We start from the raw sequence: 6000 nt of genomic DNA, 5'->3' as shown, positions 1-6000 counted from the left end.
ACAAACCAGTGGAATGAGACCATCGGTTGGACCTCATGGGACATCCTTCTCTCCCCCTTCCCCGCTTGCCCACCTCCCTCTCTCTCTTGTCTCTCTTTGCTTTTTGTTGTTTTTCCTTTCCATTAAGCCTACCATAAATCTACTCATGAAACCTCTCCAACTAAGTACATTGTGATCTCCCCCTTCCCCTGTTTCTGGGTGATGTCTATTAGCTGGCTCTTGGAGGACTTCTCATGGCTTCTGCTATGGTATTAAACCATGTACTGTGAACCTCCCTCTGGGAAACCCTCTCAACCTTGCAATTGCGCTCTTTTATTTCAAGTCGCAAGGGTCTCTGCCTCCTCTGGTGTAATACATTCCCTTGTTTTATGCATATGGCGTATCCCAAAAATTCTAAAAAAATGTACAATAAGAGGTTATGGAATTTTACATGAGACCGGCTCTGTGAATGAAGCACATTTTATTGCCTTTAGTGGTCAAACCCAAGAGCACTAATGTCCTGTACACACCACCGGTTTTGCTGTTGGAATAAACTCTGAAGGTTTTTCTGACAGAATTCCGCCGGAATTCCACTCAAGCTGTCTTGCCTACACACGGTCACACCAAATTCTGACCCTCAAGAACGCGGTAACGTACGTCAGGACAACACGTGTGACGTCTTGTACTTGCTTTAGCGCATTTGTCATTTTTGGTACGTCGGAACAGCATGCAGACGAGCGGTTTTCCCGATAGGAATTTGTTCTGTTGGAAAAATATAGCACATGTTCTCTATCTAAGTCCGTCTGAATTTTCGACGTAAAAAGTCCGATGGGGCGCACACACGGTCGGAATATACGATGAAAAGCTCCCATCGGACTTTTTCTGTCGGAAATACCGACCAAGTGTTCGGGGCATTATAGGCCTTATGGATGTTTATAAATGTGTGTTTGTATACAGTGTATCTAAAACCAGAAACTTTTGGATGTTTTAGATTCAGTAAGAAGTGTGTAGCACCCTTGTGTTTTGTTTTTTATTTTTTTTCTTATGTCTTTCAGAGACAACTGAAAATGAGAGAAAATCTCTTCAAAGTGACGGTCAGATGTCACCAGAAGAGGTATCCCCAATGGAGGAGTTCCCCTCTATCCCCTTCCAGTAAAATCAACTTTCTCCTTTCATTTTATGGACAAATGAAAGAACAATTCTGGTTTTAGCCTCTGTGAGCAACAGTTTTTTTCCTGTTCTATGCTCATTTTTTTTTCTTTGATTATCATATACAGTATCTCACAAAAGTAAGTACACCCCTCAGTGACATTTGTGTAAATCTTTTCTTCTATCTTTTCATGTGACAACACTGAAGAAATGACACTTGTCTACAATGTAAAGTAGTGAGTGTACAGCTTGTATAACAGTGTAAATTTGCTGTCCCCTCAAAATAACTCAACACACAGCCATTAATGTCTAAACCGCTGGCAACAAAAGTCAGTACACCCCTAAGTGAAAATCTCCAAATTGGGTCCAAAGTGTCAATATTTTGTGTGGCCACCATTATTTTCCAGCACTGCCTTAACCCTCTTGGGCATGGAGGTAACCAGAGCTTCACAGGTTGTCACTGAAGTCCTCTTCCCCTCCTCCATGATGACATCACAGGGCTGGTGGATGTTAGAGACCTTGCGCTCCTCCACCTTCCGTTTGAGGATGTCCCACAGATGCTCAATAGGGTTTAGGTCTGGAGACATGCTTGGCCAGTCCATCACCTTTACCCTCAGCTTCTTTAGCAAGGCAGTGGTGGTCTTGGAGGTGTGTTTGGGGTGGTTATCATGTTGGAATACTGCCCTGCGGTCCAGTCTCTGAAGGGAGGGGATCATGCTCTGCTTCAGTATATCACAGTACATGTTGGCATTCATGGTTCCCTCAATGATCTGTAGCCCCCCAGTGCCGGCAGCACTCATGCAGCCCCAGACCGTGACACCCCCACCACCATGCTTGACTGTAGACAAGACACACTTGTCTTTGTCCTCCTCACCTGGTTGCCCCCACACACGCTTGTCACCATCTGAACCAAATAAGTTTATCTTGGTCTCATCAGACCACAGGACATGGTTCCAGTAATCCATGTCCTTAGTCTGCTTGTCTTCAGCAAACTGTTTGTGGACTTTCTTGTACATCATCTTTAGAAGAGGCTTCCTTCTGGGACGACAGCCATGCAAACCAATTTGATGCAGTGTGCGGCGTATGGTCTGAGCACTGACAGGCTGACCCCCCACCCCTACAACCTCTGCAGCAATGCTGGCAGCACTCATACGTCTATTTCCCAAAGACAACCTCTGGATATGACGCTGAGCACGTGACCTCAACTTCTTTGGTGGACCATGGCGAGGCCTGTTCTGAGTGGAACCTGTCCTGTTATACCTCTGTATGGTCTTGGCCACCGTGCTGCAGCTCAGTTTCAGGGTCTTGGCAATCTTCTTATAGCCTAGGCCATCTTTATGTAGAGTAACAATTCTTTTTTTCAGATCCTCAGAGAGTTCTTTGCCATGAGGTGCTGATGTTGAACTTCCAGTGACCAGTATGAGAGAGTGAGAGTGATAACACCAAATTTAACACACCTGCTCCCCATTCACATCTGAGACCTTGTAACACTAACGAGTCACATGACACCGGGGAGGGAAAATGGATAATTGGGCCCAATTTGGAGATTTTCACTTAGGGGTGTACTGACTTTTGTTGCCAGCGGTTTAGACATTAATGGCTGTGTGTTGAGTTATTTTGAGGGGACAGCAAATTTACACTGTTATACAAGCTGTACACTCACTACTTTACATTGTAGACAAGTGTCATTTCTTCAGTGTTGTCACTTGAAAAGATAGAAGAAAAGATTCACACAAATGTCACTGAGGGGTGTACTTACTTTTGTGAGATACTGTGTCTGCAATAATATTATCTACACAAAAAAATAAAAATAAAAACGTAACTGCAAACTATGTTGTAATAGGATGTTGGTATTGTAGTGAAAGTCATGGAAAAGACATGCGTAGCGCTCCTCTGTAATCGGTGTGTGCTGCGGGGTCACCTCTTCTTGTGTACTCCCTCGTCAATGCCCGAGACTAGGCAGGGCCGGAATCATGTGGATAGAACCTTAGGGTGGAACCCCAGCTTTGAAGGGAGCCATACACCAGAACTTAGCATTCCCACGGAGCCTGTGCCCCGTTCCACCAGACCAGCCTTACTCTGCCACCTCACTTCCAGGGACAGAATGGGGTCCCGCCATGCCCAACACGTGGACCTCATGCATGCACTCAATTAACTGCTTACTCTCCCTTACCTGCAGCTAGGTCCATGGGGTCTCCCTTTCATGGGTTTGGTCCGGATTGTTTTGGGGTACCGAGGGAGTGAGAGTACTGACCCCCCTCACTAGCAGCTCGCTCACTACACACTTCCACCCCGCTCTTCTGCTGAGTTAACCTTTTGTGGTTGCTTTCCATTCTATCCTCTTTGGCCCCTTACAGGCCCTGTTCTTCTAGATACGCCATGTGCCACCATTTAGCGATGACAGAAATCCCCCCATCGCAAGTAGCAGTGGTCACATGATCATAAACCCCACCCTGCCTCCCAGCATCGGAAACCTCTTAGAGGGCCGGGAGGCACTTGGGCCAGGGGATTAAGTAACTTCAGAATAGACTTTTAACAGTTAAAAAAACTTTACTGAATACATTCAGCATCACAGTCCAACAGTGCAGTAACTGTTTTTCCTTAACTAACTAGATCCAGGCTGCCCAGTGCTTACCTTCCCCAAGGTGAGAGTCCATAACGTGGAAGAGTCTTGATCCAGGTGGATCCCCTTGAGGGTACTTTGCCAGCTACTTTAGGTCTCATCCTTGTGGTTGAGCTCCTTGATCTTCCCATGCGGCTGTGGCCGAGATCACCTGAGCAGAGACTTCCCCCCTTTTATCAGTAGCACAGGGTGGAGGGCAGGGCCCAGAAAAGCCCGGGATCAATACAGAACCTGAGTTAACCCTTTTTCATCTAAACAACAGTGACATTTATAAGGAAACCTGCTTACAAATGTAGCAGGGGTTGATTGTTCAGGCCTGCTCGGTGTCTCACAGATTGCTGCTCTGATTGCTTCCCCCCGTATTCTAGAGGATTCTAGATTTGTGGTAGGAGAAAGAACAGCCTGAGTATTTATGGGGAGCCTAGCCAATCCCTGGGGAGGTGTGCCCAGCAGGTGTTTGGAGAGCCCATAAATAGCCTAAGGCTGACTGAGAAAGTTCCTGGGTCCAGTTGTGCTGGAGGACACCCCTGGGGCAGGATTACTAGAGGTGCCACCTAGAAGACATTGAGATCACAGCTGGGAGGCCTATTTGCAAAGCCTAGTCTTGGAGTCGATTTGGGTCTGGAAAGATTCACTGGAGAGAGCCAGGATGAAGATGGGGGGGGGTAAGTGTCCAGCTGTCTTATGGTGGTGTGAGTCTGTATCTCCCTCACTGAAGAGTGCCTGGTGGATATTGGAAGAAGGCAACTGATGATCCTGCGACCATGTGAGTAGATTACCCCGGTGCTGGAAGTTCGTGACCGTGTCTTTTGGTGTTTTGGGAAAAGTCCTAGTCACCTGTAACCATTAGAGATTGTGAGGGACATTTTGCAAAGCACAGCAAGATAGAGAAGGAGTCCTCAAAGTGTTCAGTTCCCCAGTTTTTTTTTTTTGGGGGGGAAGGGTATCCTATGCTCTCTTTACCCCATCCAAGTTCAATGTTATAATATAAAACCCTAAAATAAAGACACCCCTAGACTGTTCCTGTTGAGTGAGTGGAAGATTGAAGAAGATGCTGCGTAATTGGCTGTGTGTGATTTACCTGGGGGGAAAAGTCCACCGGCATCTCCTCAAGGGGTTACGCTAGACATGTAAAGCTGGCCTGATGGAAAAAACGTTTGGAAAGTTGTAGAACCGGTTTATACTGGTGTCACAATGTTCTCTTAGAGAAGAATCATTTTACGAGTGAAATATTTCTAAGCTGGGTGACTCCGCTATAAGAAACGTCACAGCAAACAGAAGAATGTTTTATTGATATAAATATTTACTGAACTGCGAACGCTTGCTTGTTCTTCCATTTTTTTCCCCCTAAAAACATTTATGTCTTCTTATCATTAAAAATCAAAAATAGTTTTATTAGGAGATTTAGATTGTCTTGGCAGCCAGGGCCTGCTATCATTTCATTTCAAACTATTTATTTATTTTTCTCTGTCATGACCCCAAAGTCCTGAGATGGGTTTTTTTGTGACCAAAAGTTTGAAGAGCCTTTTTGGAGATCTGCTTTGTTTTAATCCCCTTGATTAATCTATTAAAGGAGGAAACAGAAAGGAGACATTTCCAAAGAGAACCTGATGATTGGTGATTGTACTACTGGGACACCTGTGCACCATAGCAAGGCCAATGAGACCAAAGTAGAAGACAAGGACGGCAGGCAAGTGGGTGGAACACATACTGAGGGTCTTCAGAATGGCCTTTCCTACCTGAGAAACCATTGTCCTTAAAATCAGGAGGAGTGTGATGGAGATATATAGACAGAGAGTCAATCCCCAAGACTGGGAGGGCAATAAATAGGCCGTACATGATATTGACACTTCTATCGATGCAGGCCAACTTCATCACCTCCTGGTGCAGGCTGTAGGAAAGGGCAACCTCGTGAAAATCAATCGGACAAGAATTATTTCAGATGCCTGAAGGAGCCGCTAATTTAGTTGGGTCCTCTGTTGCTGGCCTCAACCATATTAACACCTCAATAACTCTGCCACACCCAATTGAATTCACAATCTCAGAATATTCCCCAAGGAATAGACTCCAAACCAGTAGGTAAAGTAAACCTTACATACACTATATTACCAAAAGTATTGTGACGCCTGCCTTTACACGCACATGAACTTTAATGGCATCCCAGTCTTAGTCCGGAGGGTTCAATATTGAGTTGGCTCCACCCTTTCCAGCTATAACAGCTTCAACTCTTCTGGGAAGGCCGTCCACAA

This window comes from Aquarana catesbeiana, linkage group LG02 (genome assembly GCF_042186555.1).
Source record: "Aquarana catesbeiana isolate 2022-GZ linkage group LG02, ASM4218655v1, whole genome shotgun sequence".
Classification (NCBI taxonomy): Eukaryota; Metazoa; Chordata; class Amphibia; order Anura; family Ranidae; genus Aquarana; species Aquarana catesbeiana.
The sequence above is the reverse complement of the archived record's forward strand: the minus strand, read 5'-3'. Positions refer to the sequence as shown.